Consider the following 24,793-nt stretch of genomic DNA (forward strand, 5'->3'; position numbering starts at 1 on the left):
CACTGCTAATCTTAGCCTGGGTTCTCCTAGAAAGCACAGCCTAAGATAAGGACTTGTTAGCATGTAATTTATTTTGGAACATTATTTCAGGAAAGAGGAGTAAGGGAATGGTAAGAATGAGAAAGCAAAAGTGGGAAGGCCAATGCAAGGATGTGTTATTGAGCTGGTCACCTCTGAGCAAGGGGGGGCTCAGTCCCACTGGGACCCTCTGAGGGACAATGGAGAACGTGCCTCAGAAACAGCCACTGATCTGAGGGGGGAGGGGAGAGTATGTCCAACTCCATTCCCCATCAGTCAAGGCTTACCCATGGGTGTTGTCTTCCTCTATGTCCTGGGCAGGACAAGCATGAGTATTGAGTGAGTTCCCAAGGACCTCCTGCTCTGAGGTGTCAGGGAAGATCTGGGGCAGAAAGCAAGACAGAGGAGGTGTTGAAAACTTGTACCTGTGCAAAGCTGGTGCAGCAGCAATGGGTGAAGTGAAGGGAGGGCCAGAAGACAGGAGGCAGGGCACAAGAGGTGTCTCAGACAGGCCATCCCCCATCACTATTTCTGCTCTATCTTGAGATGGCTCAGTGTAGTCTCCTCCCATGAGCCTTGCCCACTGCAGTCTCCTCGAGAGTTAATGCAGGTAGGTTAGTGCAACAAGCTCCAGTCTCCACTATCGCAGACAGTCCCTAGGTTGTAACTGATCGTCAACATCCCCTTCCTCCATTACCCATTCTGGGTTTTTCCCAAGCTCATATGCACTTCAGCAGGCCGAGGGTGCTTGCCTGATAGAGTGATCCAAACCCTCATCACCAAATGACCCACACCTGGCTCAGAAGGAAAGCAGTCTCTCTTCTGGATGCTGTGGGTTTCAGCACTGGGGCAGATGATTTTGACACAGAGGACCCACCCTTCAATGGTGGGCACAAAACTGGAGCCTTGCAGACCTCGGGGTTGTGGTTTAAGCAAGAGAGATCCTTTTCTTATTCTTTGGGGACCCCACAGAACTGCAGCAGATGCTCTCAGTGTCCCTCCCACATCCCTTGAAACTTTCACTGCACCTCAGCAAATACATCTGAGCCTTCATCATTTCACTTATCAGGCTATGATTGCTGAAGTTGATTTGCAGTTGTCACAGGCATGGGATTGCCAAGAGACATGCGCAGGTGGGTCCCACTGTGGGAGATTCAGATAATGCCCTAGCCACAATCTGTCCTCTCATCTTGCTTTCTGAACAGTGCAGACCTAGAGAACACTTGCTTGGCTCCTATGACCTTGGACTCAGGTCTCTAAAGCCTCTACTGTTGTTACAAAGAGAGGGCCTTGCAAAGACCATCCGGAGCAGAGGCAATTGCTCCTAATCCCTTGGATCCTTTGAGGTCTTGCCCTGCCAATGCCTTCCTGGAGCCCAGACCACTACCTTATTATTGCATTCTGTCACAGCTGAGCCACCATGGGATGAACTTCCTAACATCTTCAGTTGAACAACCTAAAAGTGCCAGAGAGTTGATGCCCCACGGGGCCATCCCTGACTGTCCAGACACAGCAGCTTCAGACAGCCTCTCCGAAGATACCCAGAAGACAGGGAGTTGGCTTGTTGCCAAGCTAGGGCAGCTCAGAATGCACAGCTACATATACTCTCCTCCTCCCCTGCCTCACTCCTCCTTTTCCTTCACTCCTGCTTCCCTGAAATTTTATTCCCCAGGGAGGTGTTAGCACAAAAATTTTAACTCAGGCTTCTTTTCTGCAGGAACTGGGTCAAAACTCTAAGCAAATCATTTAAAGCTTTGAGTTACCTTTTATGTAAAATGAACTTAACAGAGCTTACAGATTGAATGAGATGGTTGTGCATAATAAGGGTTGAGTGTTTGTTTCATGTAAAAAGTGCCCAGCATATTTCCTGACATATAGCCAACAACAATAGCCAACAACAGTCAATCTCTTACATTTCGCCCTTGGCCATCTCATAGTTTTCACTTGCTGACTCTGCTTGTGTGGCTGGTAACCTGGAGCATAAGAGGAAATTTAGTAAGTAGAATCAAAGTGGAAGTTGTCAGCAGAGAAGAGAGTAGGGCGTTGGTGATTTCATGTGGCTCAGCTTCATACAACCTAGAAAAGCAACCAAAGAACCCACTACAAACCATACTTGGCCTCATGAATCCATACCCCGTTAGGCAGAAGTCAGTCTGCTGGATTTTCTGGGAGATGAGCTGGGTCAGCACTTTGCCCAGTGTTTTCCTTTATAGGACTGAGACAAGAACAGGATTTCCTTTCTCCTAGTCTTTGTTTCCTATGTTTTCAACCTGGCCAATTCCAAACAAGCTTGCCCAATGAGGCTCCGTGTGTTTTTAAAGGACCAGCAGCCCTACTGCTTGGGCCATACATATGATCTGGCAGGCCCTATGATATTGGAAGTGTCAGGACTGAAGAAAGATGCATATGGAATTTGTGCCAAGTCCCAGGGGATAATCCCAATACAGGCCTCTAGGGTTTTCTAGCAAGGAAGTCATGTCATCTTCAATGGATGATTATATACAATTTTTAAAAATGTATTTACTTTACTCAGAACTTTTATTTTAAAAGGAATTTATATAGTAAATTAAACATAATAGTTCCTCATAGTTATTGCTTTCTTCTTTACTATTTCTCAATAACTTGTTTAGTAATCCCTTCTAGAATTTCTTGGAGGTTGACATTAAGTTCATTGGACTGTAGTTTCTAAAACTCTAAAACTAAAACTTTCTTCTCCGTTTTTGAAAGTTGAAGCATACTTTCAACTCATGCATCCTATTATTTTCTATTTCTCTATGATTACTGAAAGTACCATATTTCTACATCAAATCCACAAGTTTTATTTTTTAATTACATTAAGATGTATTCTTCTGAGCCTGCAAAAATTAAAATAATTTAGTTTATAGTTTATAACTTTATTTTATTGTTCTTTCACCTAATTTGATGTTTATACCACCATAAATATTTTGAAAATTGTTCTCTTTAATAAAGTAGAAGAGCAGATGTTGGTTATTTTTGCTTTTTTACTCTATCATCAGTTAAAGTATTTCAAACCCCCCTCCAAAAAAAAGGTGAATATGGCATCATATTCCTTGTTCATCTTTTGCTGATCAGATTGTTTGCAATTAGTAATTTCTGGAAAGTAATCCATTCTGAAATTCTGCCTCTTTGGCATTATTTTTAAAAACAACTCCTGTTGTGCTACTGGGGCCTGATAGAGATGGAATGCTAATGCCAAGTGACCATGTGCCCAGAGCTGCCTGTCTTGAGCTGAATTCTATCAGACTCACCAGGTGTTAAGAACAAATGGCCCAGCAACACTCCATCAAAAGATGGAAATGGCACATTAAAGATCAAACATGGGCAGAATTAGAAGGTCCAAGCAAGCTAATGAGCATACAGCTCAGACCCACCACCTATGCACCAGCATCCTTCCCTTAGCCCATGTCTGTGACGATGGCTTTGGCCAAGTCAGGATGGAGACAACAAAGGGGAAAGAATCAGTCAGTGGTTGTATGTATGATTCTGGAGCTTGAGGGAGAAGTTCGTCAGGTACCCATGTCTTGCTGTTGACCACTATTCTGAAATGCCCCACAGTTAATATTCCTAAGTTGACTTCTGTCCCTGTTACAACTCTTAGGGTCACCAAATGTCAACGTGGCAAATATCAATCAAGACCTCACTAACTGCCTTGAATTCCATCCTCCAACCATGACCTAATGCCTCCTGACTAGGATATGACCCGCAACCACCAACCCTTGGCAGTTGGCCTTGGTTTCGCCTCCTTACTTTGCTTCCCAGATAATATAAGTTCATTCTCCTCTTTCCTGGCCCCGATCTCTGGCTTGTCCTCTATTCCCTGAAGTTACTGCACTGCTAAGTTTTCATCATGGAGTGCTTGGGTCACAGCATCTTTCAAAGATTGGAAAAAGCCAAGCATTTTATCACTTCCCACAGCTCCAATAAGTGAAGCATAGTCAAAGAGTATCTCTTGAAACTTTGTTTAAAGACTCAGCTACAGATGTTTATCTTTTCCTCATTTCTGTGTACATAAAAACAAGCATAGACAGAGCTTCTTAAGTAACTTACTGTGCTGGGATAAACATCAGATATTCCCAATATTGTAGCAAAATGTAGTAGTCAGAGGTATCTATAGAGCAAAAGGCTCACTCCAGGGGCAGGGGGCCCTACCCGTGGAAGTAGTTATACAAACAAGATAGGCAATCGAGGTAAGGGTGTTTTAGAGGTGATGCAAGTATTATATTTGGGCAGGAGTAAGGTGGCAGATAGAAACCAAATGAAAGTCCTTGATTCTAATACATAAAGGCCATTATTAGAAGGGACTTGACTGGCATAGTGATCATAGAGTGACTGGTCTGGCCTGGGTCCTCAAGCTGACCTATCAGCCCACCTCAGACACAGTGAGCCCCTGATAAGAAGAGGTGGTAGTCTCCTTCATCTCGTTTATGACCTCACTCCAAAACTAAAACCTGTCTTGTATTCCACTTAATTGGCCTAACATATGAGTGTTTATTATGTGCTTGTCACTGATCTAGGCACTGGAAGTCTATGAGTAGAAAAGATAAAAAATTGCTGCCCTTAAGTTTACTGGAGAAGTCACAGTAAGCAGATGTGGAAACAAAAACGTTTATGATAAGTGCCAGGAGGGAAAAAAACAAGGAGCTGAGTGTGTGTGGATAATGAGATCTACCTTCGTGGGTAATTGAGAAAGCCATTCCCTGCTCCTAACCTCTTGATTCAATTCCTGTCTTTGTCCTTTAAAGCTAAAGTTTGATACAGTTCCTCTAACCAATGCTCCTAGTTTCTCTTCTCATCTACACTCTGCAATTAACTGGTTGGCACGTGGTCATAAATCATTGCCTGGGACACTGTAGGCCCTAGGATTCCCTGTAAATGGCCTGTCAGCTGGGTTCACCTCACCCATGACTCAGACCCAGATCTGATCATGTAGCCCAAAGCTCTGTTGACCAATAAATGAAGTGGCCTGATCTAATCTGGGATTGAAACCAGACATTTTAAACTGTCATTAATTAAGCAATGGCTTTGACCCACCATCAGAAAGAATTGGCCTTTGAATCATTTTTTGAATTGGTTGTGAATTTCAGCCCATCATCTTCTGATGGTGGAGGCAAAATGGAGGAATAAAGGCCTATCTGACCCTTGACTTACAAATGTCTCACCCTTAAAATACATCTCAACTCCACTTGCCCCTGTGATACTGAGCCAGCCTGATGGGACAATTAGCTGAAAGTGAAGGCTGAAGCCTGGTAGTGACTGGAGCCCTGCCAATCCATGGATCCTCTTCCGTAGCCACATGTGTCAGCCCTCTGGACTTCTCTACCTCAAATTCAACATGCTCCCAAACTAATGAGTCTTTATCCTTAGTGTTTACCATCCCTCCCTTCATTGGCTCCTTTCTTCTGTGTTCTCTTTCTCTGAGAATCACCGCTGTATTTCTTAAGCCCAAAACCTTACAGTCATGTTGGATTTTCCATCTCCCTTATTCCCAACTACATTCAAGTTTTACCAATTCCACCTGACCCCTCATTGCCCTGTCAGTAGTTTCATCCAGGCTCTCATAATCTCATACCTAAACTATTCAAGATGCTCCAAAATGATTTCCTGTCTATGTCACTGATCTGAGGTTTGCCCAAATAAGCAATATGGAGAATTGGAAGAATGATGGAGAACCTCCTAAGCAAAGCAGTCAAGGCCCCTGACTAACTTTCCTCCTTGTATTCTATCAGGTGGCTCTATGAACACTACTTTCTACCTACTGTCATTACTCTATACCTTTCACATGTTCCTTCTGCCGAGGATGCCCTCCACTACCTCTACTCCCACTTTGTCCACCTTGGCTCTCCTTTTAAGTGTTATTTCTTTTGCGACCTTGCCTGCGTCCTTTTAATGGAACCAGCTGCTTTTCCCCCCACACCTCCCTGCTTCATTATAGCAATTATCACAGAGCACTCTAAGAACTGGTTTACATATTTTAAAATGTAGGGGGCCATACATATTTATCCCTGTATCTGTAAACTTTAGTTGATGCCCAATCTGTAACAGGAGCTTAATAAAAACTGGATCAATAAACCTAACCCAAGCAGCCTTGCCCTGCCTCCCATTTGTTGGCTTGAATCCTTGAAACCATCTGCAAAAAAGGTTTGTATGTATTGTTTGGTATGCTAGGATTCTCCTGCCCCCATTTTCACTGAGTTATCAATATGATAGTCTCTCTCAAGCCCTTTGTAATTCCATATTCTCAGATAACAGGTACCAAAAGAGATTCTGAGAACGAGTTCCAGGACTCTAAGATCCTTGGTTAGATCAAGAGCCTAAGACAGGCTAAGGAAGCAAGGAAAATGAAGGATTTGCAAAGAGAGCTATTACCATCTGGGAGAAGCTACCTCCATCCGAGATGGGAATGGTGGTGATGAGGATGCTCATTTCTCTACTTCCAGCCTAAAAGAAAGGCAGCTTCCATGGGACCATTGAAAGTGTTTGCTAAGCCTTCCCTGAGTTTGGGAGACACGAGAATGACTCAGGACTCACACCTGAGAAAGCTAAAGCTGCCTGTGGTAAAAGGATAGAGAAGCTGCACCAAGATCTGCCTGTACTTCGGACTTTGTTGGGACTAGAGGTACAGGAGTGTTTCCTGGGGCCAGAAGTGGGAGAGAAACAGCAGCCTGGAGGTGTTTTGAAACCTGCCCAACAGAGCTTCTGCTAGAGGTCTAGAGAACTCAAGAGCAAGAATCTGAAACACAGACCTGAGGGAGAGGCTCGGGAGCAGCCAGCTGAAGAAAATGTGCCTGACCCCATCCCAGGAACTGTAGCCTCAGGTGGGACCTAGCAGGTATCTCCAAGGCCCCATGGAGGAGTTTAGGAGAAAAGGAGTTCACTCCAAATATCTGCCACAGGTGGAGAGCTGGGCCAGTTCCACTAAGAACTTCACCAACCCCTCATTATCTTCTCCCTGGGCACTTGCTCTCAGGTCAGGAACTACCACCCAAGCTGACCCAAAACTGAGGAAGGGGAAAAATTCACTCTCAAGTTTGGAGTTTGGGTTAACATCTTATTTTGGATATTCTGACTTCTGAATTAAACTTGTGTTTTGAACAAAATTGACCATAGGAGGAATATTTCCTAAGAGTAAACAGAAAAGCCATGGATCTATTGGCATTTGCATCTAGAAGGGAAAAAACTGCCACTGGTTTTATTGTAAAGGTAGAGTGAGAGACAAAAAGTAAAGTTTCAATGTGGCTAAGGCAGGACTCACACTCATTCACTTTCTGAGGAAGAGCTTTTGCCAGATTTCCAAAGGGATCTGTGACAAGAGAAAAGGTTAAGAATCAGCCTTTTTACTTTATAGAGAGCAGGAAAATGAGCTGAAACAGACTTATGTAGAGAGGACCTGAATAAATGTCTCCTGCTCCCAGCCAAAGGCACTGAGACCAAAACCTTAGGCTTTTAAACATCAAGTGTAAACACACAATTCTGTATCTGAAAAGATCAGATTTTATGTGCTTTCGCATTTCTCTCCTAATGAGCAATCCCAGGGCTGCAGGCCGATTTGAAGCATAGAAGAGGAAAAAAAAAAAAAAAAAAGTCTTTCTCCTAAGCAACACACGCAAGGATCATGTGTCTCCATAATGAGACTCCAGTAGTTTCTAAGCTATGGCCCCACACACTGCCAACCACATCTGTCTGCACCTTTGATGGACTGCAGACTTCATTTGTCCTGGCATCCCTGATTACCCTTGACAGGCTAGAAACACCAAGGCCCTCAGGTTCAGGGAGGCACGGTGTCCTGAGGGCTTGGCCATCCCTAGGGGACCTATGTCCAGTGCTTTAATGGCCTTGCTCATGCTGGGGGTTAGAAGCAGTTTGTGGATGAATTTCTCTTCATAAGCAGACAGAAGTTTGAGGTCTCTGGTAACCATCTTATTCTTCATGGCCTAAGGAGGGTGGAAAGGATAAAGCTGAGGTAGAAACCTGGCTCCAGAGATGGCTCTTGCACTTGTTCATTGGAAAAGGAGAAAGAATGTGAGGCAGAAATTATCATGACCTTTTTTTAATAGATGAGAACTTACAGTGGTTGATCTCATCTTCTCCACTTGCTCTTTGAGGAAGCCCATCATGGTGCCTAGTTTGTGGTCAGTGCCCAGTAAATACATGTTGAATGTCTGTTTTCTTTCCTGTGGATAAGTGAACACTATAGAAAAGGCACTGAGCTACAGACACACACAGAAATACCAACTTTAACTTTTAGAAACTCTAGCCTGTGGGGAGGATAGACAAGTCAATTGATGGGTATGATGGGTACAAAATATGACACGAGTGTATGGTGTTGAGGAAACATGGGCACAGTGCACCCAGCCAGAAGAAAGGGTCTTCTTGGGAGAGAGAAGAGCATGAGCTGGGCTGCGTCTCAGGAAAGAGCCAGGTGTTCAGTGAGACTAGGGCATAGAGAGTTAGGTAGGTGAGGCTGAAGAGGACTCTGAGGCCCAAACATCAGGAAGGGATATTCTGGACAATGTGGGGCTTTGCTTTCTGTTTTACCATTCTCTTCTATAGCTGCTGCTTTGCCTTCTCCTTTGTCATTGGGACTGGAAGCCTGGGAACCACATTTCCCAAACTCCCTTACCTCCAGAGTTGTGCATCAATAAGATGCATTCATGTGAGATTTGGAACGCAGAAAGGAGGCAAAAGTCATATTCTCCAGCAGTGATAGTGGATATAGGGTTTCAGCAGATGTGGATTTTTTGTAGCAGACATTGGTTTCCCATGCCAGGAGGTCACAATTCTTCTGGAAGCTGTGGAGGAATCGTGAAGCCAGCTAAGCTGTGCTAGAGGCAATAAGACAGGATGAGGAGAGAACTACTATAGGCAAATTGAGGGAGAGGAGGCCCTGAATTAGTACAATAGTTACTGGGATGGAGCAGAGAGGGCAGATACAAAGTTCAAATGAGATACGGTGCATGGAAATGTGAGAAACACTATTCACAAAATAATAAAATTAGTATTGCATTAGTAAGAGCAGCATTTAATAAGATAAGAGCTAGCTTTGAATTGTTTCTCTTGCATCTAAGTCAAGAAGAGATTCTGAAGAAGTCTTTTGGAGGAAGTGAAATAATTCCTTTGATTCTTAAGGGATGACTATGCTTTAGATAACTTCCTTCATTCATTCTTTCCACCTTTAGCATCTACTGTGTACCTGCTGTGTACTAGGCAATCTGCTATGTTCTTCCACATGTATTGTAAAAGTTCCACCATAACCTACAAAGTAGGCATTGTCAGCCACTTTACTAGAGAATACAATACCTTGCCCCAGATTACCTGGTTAGAAGATTGCAAATCAAACCAAGGTCTCCTGACTCCAAAGACAAATAAGTACAGTCATCCCTCAGTATCTACAGGGAAGTGGTTACAGGACCCTCCCATCCCCCATGTGGATATCAAAATCCACGGTTGCTCAAGTCCAGTATAAAAAATGGCCTAGTACAGTTGGCCCTCCATTCAAGGGTTCCGCATCCATGGGTTCAGGCAACTGCGGATCGATTTTTGATCTGGCATTGGTTGAATCCACAGATGCAGAACTGAGTATATAGACTGTATTCTTTCCATGTTCCCTCTGAGTATGAAGTGTCACAGGAATGTGCACAAGTAATATCTGTGCAGGTTGTACCAAGTAGATTAGCCTGGATGACTGGAAGGTGCAGAGTGTAGAGAGGCTCACTGAGGGGGTCCCAGTGTGCTGTAGAGCAATTGCACTGTTCTTGTAGGAAAACGATCTACAGGTATCCCCCACTTTTTGCTTTACGCCACTTCACTTTTACAAAAGAGCTACATTTGTACCTGTTTTTGCTAACCAAAAGAAATCCAAAGAGGATTTTTGCTTTTACAAAAAAAAGAAAAAGAAAAAAGACTAAGAGCAAAAATAGTGTCAGCATTTGTTTTGCTGCTAGCTGCTGTAGAGGCAGAGCACAACCCAAGCAGCCAGAGTGGCACCACCAAGCCCCTTCCCGGGAACTATACTTGGCATCTCAGCATCAAGCCATCATAGTTTTGAACTGTGTCTGTGAGTATCTGTGCTTTATCTTGATTTATTTTGTGCATCTGTTAGCAAGATGTGTCCTAAAGTAATTGATTCTTCACTTTACACCATTTCAGCTTATGAAAGGCTTCATAGGAATGCTCTATTTTTGAATTGTGGGAAAACCTTTACTCCTCTCGCAATTTGGTCTATCATATCTGAAGTTCTGTACTTAGAAATTTATTTCCTTGGGCTATTTATTTTTATAAAGAACTTTTTACAAATTAATATGACAAAGGCCAATGATGTAATAGAAGATGTACAAAGATCATGAACAGATATTTCTGATTGGCCAAGCCCAACCAGAGCCAGAGGACAAAGATCATGGATGTGGTCCATTCTGGTCTACATCCTAGGACACAGAACAAAGAGGAGCTGAGCGGAGAGTGGATTTGGAAGAGTAAGTTGGTGATATCCAGCAGTTCCATTAATCACGCAGATTCTTCTGAAAAGAGTCTTTTCATTAAACTCTCCTGTATTAGCACTTAATGTATGCTGGGACGTGGCAAACACATATATATATATATAAAGTTTTTTTTTTTAATAAAATGAGAATGTCCTGAACATAATTTCATGTAATATTTTTAAATGTTCAGGGCTTCCCTCGTGGTGCAGTGGTTAAGAATCCGCCTGCCAATGCAGGGGACACGGGCTCAAGCCCTGGTCCAGGAAGATCCCACATGCCACGGAGCAGCTAAGCCTGTGCACCACAACTACTGAGCCTGCACTCTAGAGCCCACGAGCCACGACTACTGAAGCCCATGAGCCTAGAGGCCGTGCTGTGCAACAAGAGAAGCCACCACAATGAGAAGCCCGCGCACCGTAACAAAGAGTAGTCCCTGCTCGCAGCAACTAGAGAAAGCCTGCACACAGCAACGAAGACCCAATGCAGCCAAAAATAAAATAAATTAATTTTAAAAAATAAAAATAAAAATGTTTAATTGTGATCTAATACATGTAACATAAAGTTTACCACCTTAACCACTTCTAAGTATACAATTCATCGGCATTAAGTGCACTCACATTGTTGTACTAACACCACCATCCACCAACAGATTTATTTTCATCTTGTAAAACTGGAACACTGTACCTACTAAATAATTCTCCATTCCTCCCTCCCTCCAGCCCCTGGCATTCCACTATTCTGTCCCTGAATTTGACTACTCTAAGCACCTCATAAGTAGAATCATAGAGTTTTGTCCTTCTGTGACTGGCTTATTTCACTAAGTATAGTGTCTTTAAGGTTCATCAATGTGTAACATGTGTCAAAATTTCCTTCCTTTTGAAGGCTAATATTCCATTGTATGTATTTACTACATTTTCTTTATCCATTTATCTGTCTATGGACACTTGTATTGTTTCTATCTTTTGGCTATTTGGAATAATGCTGCTATGTACACGGATGTACAAATATCTCCTCAAGACACTGATTTCAATTCTTTTGGGTATATACACAGAAGTGGAATTGCTGGATCATATGGTAATTCTATTTTTAATTTTTGAGGAATGGCCATACTGTTTTGATAATGGCCATAATATTTACATTCCCCAAAAACTGCACAAGGGTTCCAATTTTTTCATATTCTCTCCAACACCTGTTGCTTTCTTCCTTTCTTTCTCTCTTTACTAGCCATCCAAATGGGTGTGAGATGGTATCTCACTGTGGTTTTTACATTTCTCTAATGATTAATAAAGTTGAGTATATTGTCATGTGTTTATTGGCCATTTGTGTAGCTTCTTTGCGGAAGTGTTTATTCAAGTCCTTCGTCCATTTTTTAATTGGGTTTTTGTTCCTGATGTTGTTAAGTTGTAGAAGTTCTTTATATATTCTGCATATTAGCTCCTTATCAGATTTATGATTTGCAAATATGTTCTCCCATTCTGTGGGTTGTCTTTTCACTCTGTTTGCATCCTTTGCACAGAACTTTTAAATTTTAATATAGTCCAATTTACCTATTTTCTTTTGTTGTCTGTGCTTTTGGTGTCATATCCAAAAAAATCATTGCCGAATCCAATGTCTTGGAGCTTTTCTCTGTTTTCTTATAAAGTTCTATAGGTTTAGCTCTTAAGTTTAGGTCTTTGGTCCATTTTTAGTTAATTTTTGTTTATGGTGTAAGTTAAGGGTCCAAAACCATTCTTTTGCATGTAGATATCCAGTTTTTCCAACACCATTTGTTGAAATGACTGTCCTTTCCCCATTGAATTGCCTTGGCACCCTTGTCAAAAATCATTTGACCCAATATATGCAGATTTATTTCTGGGTGCTCTCTTCTATTCCATTAGTCTTTATCCCAGCACCACACTATTTTGATTACTGCAGCTTTGTAATAAATTTTGAAATCAAAATATGACTTCCAATTTTGTTCCATTTCAAGATGGTTTTAGCTATTCACAGTCTCTTGATATTCCGTGTGAATTTTAGGATGAATTTTTCTATTTCTAAAAAATAGTCTTTGGGATTTTAATAGAGATTGCATTGAATCTGCAGATTTCTTTGGGTAGTATTGACATCTTAACAATATTAAGTCTTCCAATCCATGGCCACAGGATGTCTTTCCATTTATCAGTGTCTTCTTTAATTTCTTTCAACAATGTTTTGTAGTTTTCAGTTTACAAGTCTTTCACCTCCTTGGTTAAGTTTATTCCTAAGTATTTTATTCTTTTTGATGTTTTTGTAAATGGTATTGTTTTCTTAGTTTCCTTATTTGAATGTTCATTGTTAATGTATATGTATAAAACTGATTTTTATGTATTGATTTTGTATCCCACAACTTTGCTGAATGTACTTATTAGCTCTGACAGATTTTTCATGGAATATTTAGGGCTTTTTACATATAAGCTCATGTCACTTGAGAATCAATATACTTTTACTACTCTGTTTCCAATTTGGGTGTTTTTTCTTTTTCTTGGCTAATTTCTTTGGCTAGGATTTCCAGTATTATGTTAAATACAGGTGGCAAAATTGGACACCCTTGTCTTACTTCTGTTCTTAAAGGAAAAGCTTTCAGTCTTTCACCATTATGATGTTAGTGGTGGCATTTTCATATATGGCCTTTATTACATTAAAGTAGTTGTCTTCTGTTCTTAGTTTGACTGTTTTTTTATCATGAAAGGGTGTTGAATGTTATCAAATGCATTTTCTGTACCACTTGAGATGGTCATGTAGTGGGTTTTTTTCCTTCTGTTAGTGTGTGTATTTTATTGATTTTCATGTGTTGAACTATTTTTGCAATACAGGAATAAATCCCCCTTTATCATGGTTTGTAATCCTTTTAATGTGCTGTTGAATTCTGTTGGCTAGTCTTTGCTGAAGAGTTTTGCACCAGTATTCATAAGGAGTATTAGTCTGTAGTTCTACTTCTTGTTTTGTCTTTTTCTGGCTTCAGCATCTGGCTAATGCTGACTTCAGAATGAGTTTGGAGATGATCCCTCCTCTTCAATTTCTTAGAGTTTGAGGAGGATTGGCTTTAATTCTTCTTCAAATGTTTGGTAAAATTCACCAGTAGAGCCATCTGGTCTTATGTTTTTCTTTGATAAGTTTTTGATTATTGATTCAATCTTCTCATTACTTATAGGTCTGTTCATACTTTCTATTTCTTCATGATTCAATCTTGGTAGGTGGTATGTTTCTAGGAAACTGTCCATTTGTAGAGGTTTTCCAATTAGTTGGTGTGCAATTGTTCATAGTACTCTTATAATCCTTTTTATTTCTGTAATCAGTATTAATATCGCCTCTTTAGTTTCTGAAATTAGTTATTTTTTCTTTGTCAGTCTAGCCAAAGGGTTGTCAATTTTGTTAATTTTTTCAAAGAACCAACTTTTGGTTTCACTGATTTTTATTTACTGTTTTTCCTATTCTCTATTTTGTTTACCTCTACTGAAACCTTTATTATTTCCTCCCTTCTCTTAGCTCTGTGTTTGGTTTTTCCTTCTTTTTCTAGTTTCCTAAGATATAAATTTAGGTTGTTGATTTGAGATCTATGTTTTCCTTTAATATAACCTACTACAGCTATAAATTTCCCTCTGCCCAGGTTTTGCTGTAGCCCATATATTTTGATATCTTGTGTTTTCATTTTCATTTGTCTCAAGCTATTTTCTAATTTCTCTTGTGATTTATTCTATGGTTTATTGGTAGGGTAAGAATGTGTTTAATTTCTACATATTTGTGGGGTTTAAATTTTTCTTCTATTGATTTCTAGTTTTATTTCATTGTGATCAGAAATGATTTCAATCTCTTAAATTTATTGAAAACTTGTTTTGTGGCCTAACATATGGTCCATCCTGGAGAATGTTCTACATGCACTTAGGAAAAATATGTATTTTGCAGCTCCTGTGTGGAATGTTCTGTATATGTTGGTTAGGTCCACTTAGTCAGTAGTATCGTTCAAGTCCTCTATTTCCTTAATGATCTTCTATACAATTGTTCTGTCCATTATTGAAAGCAGGGTATGGAATTTCCTATTATTGTAGAGCTGTCTATCTCTTCAATCCTGTCACTTTTTGATTCATATATTTGGGAGTTGTAATGTTAGTGCCTATATGCAAATAATTGTTATATCTCCTTGGTGATTTTACCCTTTTATCATTATATACGTCCTTTTTAGTCTCTTTTATAACAGTTTTTGACTTAAAGTCTATTTTGTTTGTTAGTAGTATAGCCAAACTTGCTTTCTTTGGGTTACTATTTGCACAGAATATCTTTTTTCATCTTTTCACTTTCAAGCTATATGTGTCCTGAAGTGAGTTTCTGGTAGACAGCATGTACTCAGATATTGTTTTTAATCTATTCTGTCAACCTATGTGTTTTGAAGAGTTTCATGCATTTGCATTTTAGGTAATTACTGATACAGAAGGCCTTGCTATTTTGTTATCTGTTTTCTATATGGCTTATAGCTTTCTTGTTCCTCATTTCTTCCCTTAGTGTCTTCCTTTGTTGTGTTCAGTTGATTTTTGTAGTGAGGTATTTTGATTCTCTTTGTATTTCCTTTTGTGTCTATTCTATAAATATTTTCATAGTGGTTACCATGGGGATTACATATATCCTAAAGTTATAGAAATATTTTAAACTTAAACCAACTTCAATCATTTACAAAAATTCTGCTCCTTTACCATTCCATCCACCCTTCCATTATTGATGTCACACATTATATCATTATATATTGTGTACCCATTAACATATGATTAATAATTATTTTTATACTTTTGTCTTTTAAATTTTATAAGAGAATTTTAAGTGAAATTATGAACCAACATTGCAATAATAAAGACTTTTGTATCTGTTCATGTATTTGCCTTTATTGAAGAACTTTATATTTTCGTATTGCTTTGAGATATTGTCTAGTTTCTTTTCATTCCAATTTGAAGGATTTTTAGCAGTCCTTTTTGACCATGTCTAGTGATAACAAACTCTCTCAGCTTTGTCTTAATCTAGAATGACTTAATTTCTCCCTCATTTTTGAAGGACAGTATTGCCAAATAAAGACCTCTCAGTTAACTCTTTTTTTCCCCAACACTTTAAATGTATCATCCCACTTCCTTCAGCCTACAGCGTTTCTGCTGAAATATCATCTGATAATCTTATTGAAGATAATTTGTACATGACAAATCACTTTTCTTTTGCTGCTTTCATGAATCACTCTTTGTCTTTCTACAGTTTGATTATAATGTTGCATGTGGGTTTGAGTCTCTGGATTTATCATACTTTTTATTCCTTAAGTTTCTTGTATTTATATATCCATGTCATTCCTCAAATTTGGAAAGTTTTGACCATTATTTCTTCACATACACTCTCTGCCGCCTTCTCTCTCTCCTTCTTCTTCTGGGACTCCCATTATGCATATTTTGGCCTACTTGATGGTTTCCCATAAGTCCCTTAGGCTCTGTTCACTTTTCTCAATTTACTATTCTTTTTGCTCATGAGACTTGATAATTTCAAATGACCAGTCTTCAAGTTTGCTGGCTCTTCTGCCTGGTTGATTCTGCTGTCAAACCCCTCTAGTGAGTTTTTCAATTCAGTTACTGTGTTTTTCCACTCCAGATTTTTAAAAATTTCTATCTCTTTGTTGATATTCTCATTTTGTTCATACATTGTTTTCCTCATTTCTTTTAGTTATCTGTCCATGTTTTGCTTTAGCTCTTTGGGCACATTCAAGACAGTCATTTTAATGTCTTTGTCAAGATATTCCACAGTCTCTACTTCTTTAACATTGCTTTCTGGAGATTTATTATGTTCATTTGAGTTGTCCATGCTTCTTATTTCTTTGTATGCCTTGTGATCTTTTGTTGAAAATTGGGCATTTGAAGGGGAGGGATCAAGATGGTGACATAGGAGGTTTCTGAACTTCCTTCTTCCTACAGATGCACCAAATTTACAGCTATACATGGAGCAAGTCTCAGAGAAATCCAAAAACTAGCTGAGTGACTCCTACACATCAGGCAACTGAGACAATACCCACATTGAAACAGGTAGGAAAGGCTGAAACACAGTCTCACAATAAACCCTTGGCACAGTGCAATACAATCAGGAGGGTACCTCCAAGTTCCAGATTCTCCCTGAGGATCAAAGAGTTCATATATTTATATAGCTTGTACAAAGCTGAGATAATCTATGATCCCCTCCATTATAGCATCATTATCAGAAGAAATCAGATTAACATCCAAAAATAATTTAAAAAGTAATTTAAATCTTCACTGAAGTCTCCTGAACAATGCCAAGTAACAATCCCATTCACAGCACACAAAAAATCTTCATAAATAAAATTTGTTCTCCAGTTGGCTCATCTACACAATTTTCCACAACCCAACACACACACACACACAATCACACACAAAGACACAATCAGCAGCTGTGCCCCAATCTTCCATCATTATCTCAAACTTTTCCAAAATCATCTTCTAAAACCCTACCTGTGACATCTTTCCTCTGTTGTCCCCTGCCCCCACCCCTGCCTTCTCACCTACATCTGAATCACCTTCCAGACCTTTTACTTCTCTCTGGGTGCAGGTCCATCAATCTGTAATATGAAACTAAGCCATGGTCTTCCTATTTCCCACAGCATTTCAAGATGAAACAAGAGACCACATGTGAAAAGGTCTTATAAATTGGAAAATACTATAAAAGGAACTTAGTATATATTAAATTTCATAGTTTTATAATGTATAAAGTTATCCATTCCAAGATTTTTTTAAAAAACATACAAGAAAGCACAATAATATCCAAAACTTAAAAGAAATCTTTTAGGAAAATATTGTCTATAAACATGTGAAGAACCCTCTGATACTGCCAGGCTCCTGACCAAGGGCCATATGTTGATTTCTTCAAGCCTGGGAGATCTACCCTAGTACCTCTGGGTAGTGTAATCTAGGAAAGAAGTGTATATTTCCAAAACCCCTAGGCATTTTAATCTGAGTTTTGGCTCATAGACCAAGGGAAATGTTGTCTTTTCTGTGGTCTCACTGAGTGACTGAAACACTGAAATTAAGCAAATCTGCCTCAAAGGGAACCTAGTGTTCCCTTACAGTAGAAATGGCATCTATATTTTTCTAAACATATCCTAACTCATCTAAACCTTGTAGAGTTTGGAGGTAATTGTAATGATCCCTATTTTACTCAAGAAGAACCCAAAGCTCCAAGAGCTGAAATAATTTTCTCAAGGACTTGTAAATCATAGAATAGGCATTTGAACTCAAGTCTACCTGGTTCTAAAGAACATGGTCTTAACTTCTATTGCCTACCTAGGAGGAAGAATGATTGGTCCCCCTTTCACTGCTGCCCTTTGTCCCTCTGACCTAGGAAGTCTCATTATTCTGAGGAAGGCATTGTAGCACAATGGAAAGAGCCCTGGGTCTGAGCTTTGTAAATGACTACAACTATCTCTAAGATTATAGGCCCATCATGTAGACTCTTGGATCCTCAGCTTCCTCACCTATAAAAGGGATATAGGTTGGATGTATTAAACTATATACCACATATGGTAAGCCTATGGGTATAACATAAGTTTGTGGTATTAAATTATTGAACAGGTTTAGATAAAACGTTTTTAACATCTGAAAATAATTATACTACTTTATTTAGAAATGAAAATAACCTCATTTTTTGCTTGTTAGGTAAATAATAAAAGCTTATATCTTTAAAATGCATGGGATATTTATCTGTTTAGGAAAATACATCGATATCATGGACTTCCTTGTCCTGAATCCCAGAGTTTGGGTCCAGTTCCAACACTCATTAGTTGTTGATTCTGGCAAGTTACATAACTGCTAAACAATCTGAAAGATGGGGAGCTCAATGAGATCTAATGCATTAAATCTCCCAGTCCAAACTATGTATATGGCACAATAGTAGGTGCTTACTACAAGTGAACTCAATTGGGTGGCTTATTCCAACACCTGAATCTAAGAATACAAAAGGATGGCTATGTATTGTTAGGTATTAATTATATGTCCAACTATTATATCACATCTGTTTACTTTTCTTCATTACTTCTGACAGTGTTGTAGTCCAAACAACTAAGAGTCCATTTTAAGAGTCTCCTACCAGCCTCTTTGTTCCACTCTTGCCCTCTTCCAAACAAGATATGGCAAGCAGTCTCCAGAATGACCCCTAATGACCCTTGTGTCCTGATACTGATGCTCTTGTATAGTCTCTATCCACATTAAATCAGGGCTGTTTTTTGTCACCAATATCCTATGATGGAAGGGACAATGTTTGACTTCCACCCTAGGTGATAAGGGCACTGCAGCACATACCTTGGTGTCTTGAATCTCTTACACTCTGGAACAAAGCATTTGCCATGCTGTAAGGTTACCCAAGCAGAATGATGCACACACTTGTAAAGGAACCAAGGCCTCCCACTGACAGCTAGCACCAATTTGCCAGCCATGAGTTGAGTGAGTTGGGTAACCAGTCATCCCAGTTGCCTGATACTCTCCTGGATTTAGCACAAGAAGTTCTACATCCTTGGAAACCCCTCCATCTCATGCAAAGCTGAATGGTTGCCCACTCTCTGAGTGAGTCACCTTGGAAGTGGATCCTGCAGCCTCTGCTGACATCTGGCTAAACTTCCTGACCCAGAACTGCCTAGCCAATCCACTTTGAAACTTCTGACCCTCAAAAACTGTGAGAGATGGTAGTTATTCTGTTTTTACACCACTAAGTATTGGGGTAATTTGTTATGCAGAAATAGGAAACTAATAAGTCTCATTTCTGAAACAAATTGAATAATATCACTTAATTCCATCACCTATCATTGTACATTGCACAAAGGCCAATGGGGTGCTGGGATTAAACTCCATCCTATGCTCTGTTTACCAATTTCTGTGGGTGGGGTTTCTTCTGCTCAGAGAAGGAGCCTTTTCTAATTTGCACAGAGGCTACATAGACTAGCTACAACCCTAATGGAATGGAAGGGCACTGCCTTTCAAGCCTACCTCTCTCCACCTCCTTTCCTCCTTTCACACAAGTCTCCTAGCACATCTTTGCAAAGGAGAAGAAAAAGTACCTTATTTCAGTTCCCCAAATGAGCTAAATAACCTTAAGTTCTTTCTGCCTCAAAACCTCAGCACATGGTATTCCTTCTGCATAGAACATTTTAATTTTCTCCCCACTTTCCAAACTTCTATCTGCTAATTTCTACTCATTTTTCAGATTTCTGTTTATATAGTTTTCACTAATTCCTTGATTTACATTAAGTTTCCTGCCATGCTCTTCTGTGGTCACTGCTCCTCTCCTTCAAACAGTGTCACAATCAGTGATGCACATTTGTGTTTGGTCAGTGCTGGCTCCCCCACCAAAGTAGCAAGTACACAAGGACAAGCAGGCCTGGCTTTGGCTCCACTTCACATCTGGGTGCAGCACAGGCCTGGGCCCTGAAAGGTCTGCAGTAAATATTCAAAGAAATGGATTCACCAAGTCCTGTGTGGAGATTCGTAAGATACTAGAGCTTATAATACTGTTTTTTAGAAATCCCTAACACCACGCTATTTCTATATAAATAAATATTGATTTGTATATATGTGATATCACTATTGTAGAGTTTTTTATAAACTCTGGAATCTCAGTCATTTGTATCTTGGATATACCCAGAGGGTTATGTACATCTAAATTTCAAATCAAACAAAATTATGCCCATTTAGGAGATGAACCCTGGTTTCTTAATCTGCAAGTGACTGTGAGGAAGAAGAAAATGACAATTAGTAAGAGAATGCTTCTAGTGTAGGTGTGATTCTTACTTTAGGTGAAAGATTTCCAAAAATGTGGAATACAAAGGTAACAGTAGTAAAACTGAAAAATTAAGAACTTAGTTGTACAATTTTTTTTCAAGTATTGAAACTTATTTTTCAAAGGAAGCATTTTTGGTTCTTCATAGTTATAAGGTTGCTCCATCATCTTCAAGTCATCCAGCCCTTCGCTTTGATATAGTTTTCTCTGCATCAGAATCTACAAGAGTAGACCAAACTGAAGACAACCAGTTCCTCATTAAACACTGTCTTTCCAACTAATGTAAAATTGATGCTGTTTTTAAGATTGTACTTTTTATAATTCAGATTTCATTTTCAAATTTGTATGAATACATTTTCTTGTGCACAATGTTTGTTGCTCTTGCTCAATTTATTAGAATGGTATATGTTTAACATTCATATTTCTATCATTTAACTTGACTTTTTACTATACTTATAAATATATGCTAGGTGTTAAATATTCCATTTCATTTGTTTTAAAATTTTATAGTGTGAACATTCTTCCAAAATACTGCTAATACCAGCATTTCATTACATTAAAATAAAATCCTTAGATATACATGATTTGGGGGGGGGTTTGGAATTGTAATTACTAAAACACATAATCCCTTCTATCCAGGAAAGCGTGATTTAGCAAAGATAGAAGATCTTTACGAGAGATCCTCTAGCCTTAAGCAAGTCTTGGAAGGTATAAGAGTTAAAAATAGATGACATCCCTGGAGGAGGGGACAGCAAGAGTAAAAGCAGGAAGGCGAAAAACAGAAATATGAGTGCTCGCGTGAGACTAGGAGGCAGGCAATGGCAGGATCTACGGATGTGGACGCGCACAGAGTGTGGCCAGGCAGCTGCCGAATGACTCATTCTCACAACACTGACCACCGACTTCTTTTGCTAGTTGCTTTTCCTTTAGCTGCTATTGGGAACAATTTTATATTGTGTATGCACATGTATGTATGGGAACCGTACCCATATGTGGCTTGTTTGGGTCTCGCTTAAGTAGCTGACACTCAGGCCTCTATTTGCTCATCATTTGTACATTGTACAGCAGCCCAGACATCTGAAAGGTATGCTATAGAAACTGCAAAGACAAATATGGAAAAAAGATATGCTTGGCTCATGAGCCAAACTGTATTTCTTAATGGGTATTGAAACCAGGTCCCAATCAAGGGGTCCAGTCTCCAGGCCAGGTGATGAGATGCTGTAACGTGCTCTGTTGCAGTCCAAATAAACACCAGACACTGCACTGCATATTCTTGATACCTGTACAGTGTTCTCTAAACAACCACTCTCCCTCACCCATGCCTGTGTGAGTACATACTGCACACACATTCTAAAAAGAACTCAAACGGATTGTCAACAAGTTTGTTTTGATCTTGCTGGAGTCCAGTATACCACAGTAAAGAGGAGAGAGGGGAAAAGGAAACCTGTAATAGATTCAACACCAACAATATTCTATGGCTAATGCTGGGTGCTTTCAATATATTGTCTCAAGTCCTACTATTCTAACTCTTGCAAGTGTCAATTTGTAGTGCAATGAACTGAAGTTTGAATCTTAGTCCTGTTACTAATGAACTGTGTGGCCCTAGGGAGTGAGTGGTGGAAACAGAAAGCAGCTTGCTTGGAGGTGAAAATTTAATACATGTAAAGGGTTGATACACTCATGCAGTCTTATTGCAGCCCCAGGCTCAGGATAGAATCACATTATATTTATTTAGGTCTATGTCCAATGCTATATAGTTATAACCTTTTAACTCCCCTGCTGCACAAATCCCCCAAAACCTGTTTCTCAACCTATGTTAAACTTTCAAATTAAAAACAAAATAACCATTTCATTGCCAACCATCTCCCTCAGCCAAAGGGACAAATGCATCTCCCTGCACTTGTCTTTGCATTGAAAGACAGATGCAGTCTTTCAGCTAGAACAAAGTCAGTGTTTTGCTCATATGGCAAAAGGGAAAATGGACTGGGATAAGCTAGCAGTTTTCACCACAGTGGTTGATGAGAACTTCAACCTCACCAATCAAATGCTTATGATCTTGTTATAATTGTTTCAGGAATAAAGCGTGGAGCATTAAAAATTATTTCCTGGTAGTGAGTATGTGAATGGTATCAAAGTAAAAATAATTATATATATTGAGAACTTTAGGAATTTGTCTTTGGAATGAATGCATGCATTCCTATATGCTTCAGATTTCTTCTAGAATGACCACAGCATAAACTTCCTCCTGCGTGGCTCTTTCCTTCCAGCACCTCCTCAGAACCCAGGTTGACTGTCCTCTCTTTAGAGGGAGTTAGTGAACCAGTCAAGCAAATTCTGCTCTGCCCAATCATATTCCATGTACAAGAACATACAGTTGCAGCAGTAGTCATGCTATAGTGAACTTGGTTTAATATATACTAAGCCCTAACCCCTTTAAGGATAGACATTGTGTGTACACCACACTCTGCCCATTGCCTTGCACAGCAACTGGCACTTAATGAGTGCTCAACAAATATTTGTTGAGTTAAAACATCAGTTTGTAAACTAGGTTTCTTGTATCATTTAGCATGTGTGTGGCACACAGCAGGCACTCAGAATAAATAATTAATGCATGAATGAATGAGGGTGAAAAAATATATATGAACAAGGAGGTAAACAAAACCAACAAACCCCCTTTTACGCGGGGATTATCCCAATTTCACAGATAATAATAGCTGCCAGAAAAGTGAAAGATTTCTCCAACAAATTCTCCAAGCTAGTAAGTGGTGAGGTTGAGATTTAAGTCCAAGAATGACTGGCTTTAAATGCCATGCTCTTGACTCAAGATTTTTTTGGCTTAGCTCTTAAGACCCCAAAACATGGGTAATTCCAAATGTGCTTTTCTTTTTTTCTTTTTTTTTTTTTTTTTTTTTGCGAAAGCATATATATTTAAAAGCTTCTTGAATAGCCTGATATTTGCTCAACTTCTAGTATCTGCCTTGGGAAGTTTCCAGCTAGAAAGGGAGTTGAAATTCTTTTGTAGAATTAGGCTATTCAGTAACATAAAGATGCAATTAGCAGAATGTTACACCCTTCCTGAAGTGATCTGACTGTTACAGGGTTAAAAACTATGAGGTTCACCCTGTGCCCCTAAACAATTGCCCCAGCATGTCATTTCCCCCCACCCCCAGGAATAACTGGTACAACAATTACCAGGGTTCAAGGATATACCCTTACTCTCTCTAGAGCCCAGAGGCAATGGAGCTATTTTCTGTAAGAACACAGATGATTCCTTTATGCTTGTTCTGTGACCCAAGCAGACAGACTATTCACAATGTCAAATCCATGGGCCCCTCACAGTGACCTCTGAGCACCAAGGTCAGCATATGCTTGCTCCCTATGAAAGCATATATTATGGCGGGTGCTCCACTCTACAAGGCCTCTCAAGGGTCCTGATTTCAGAGCATGTCTCTGCCATCCTCAGCACTCATGGTCCTTCAGCATCATTAATGATCCCAGGATCACCAAAATATAACGGGCTGCTGGGAAGCTTAGACTGTGAGGCCATCTGGAATGAGTTTGGAGCCAGGACCCACCTGTGATGCATTAGGCCACAACCCCAGAACTGGCTCGGTGGAGAGGAGCTGCTGGGGCTGCTAACTGAGGAACCTGGGGGAGTGAAATTGGAGAAGGGTGATTTTGGAGCACAGGGCTTGCCAGGATCTTCGTGTCTCCTGGGAGTGTGTGGGCAGGCTGTCGGCCAAAAGGGTTTAAATTTTCCACATTGTGAAAGAAAATGACTGTACATAAAGATGGTTCATCTTTTCTCAGACAACCCAGTGATAGAGCAGAATTGCCTTTCAGATTACACCACTGGGGACCAGAGGTTTGGAGGTCAAGCAGCCTAAGTTCTCATCTTAGCTCTGACTCTATTTGCTGGGTGATCTCTTTCTCTTAGTTTAATCATCTGGTTTATAATAGCCACCATCTTAGCCTGCTTGGGCTGCTATAACAAATACCATAGAAGAGTGGCTTTTATTTCTCACTATTCTGGAGGCTGAAAAGTCTAAGAGCAAGGTGTTGGCAGATTTGGTTCCTGGTGAGAAACAGCCTCCTGGCTTGGCTTATAGACAGCTGTCTTCTCATTGTGTCCTCACATGATGGAGGGAAGAGGAGGAGAGGAGGAGAGGGGAAGGAAGAAGGAGGAAGAGGGAGGGAGAGAGACACCTCTTGTCTCTTCTTTTTCTTATGAGGACACTAATCCCATCATGACCTCATCTAATCATAATTATCTCCAGAAGGCCCCACCTCCAAATACCATCACTACATTAGGTGTTAGGGCTTCAGTATATGAATTTGGGAGCAGAGGATACAAATATTCAGTCAGTAAGAGCCTCCTTGGGAGAATCTACTATATTCCAGAAATTTTATTTACACTGGTTTTAATTTTCTGGACACCTATAAGGGAGATACTAACTCTGTTATTT

Source organism: Eubalaena glacialis, chromosome 3 (genome assembly GCF_028564815.1).
Source record: "Eubalaena glacialis isolate mEubGla1 chromosome 3, mEubGla1.1.hap2.+ XY, whole genome shotgun sequence".
In the NCBI taxonomy this organism is placed as follows: domain Eukaryota; kingdom Metazoa; phylum Chordata; class Mammalia; order Artiodactyla; family Balaenidae; genus Eubalaena; species Eubalaena glacialis.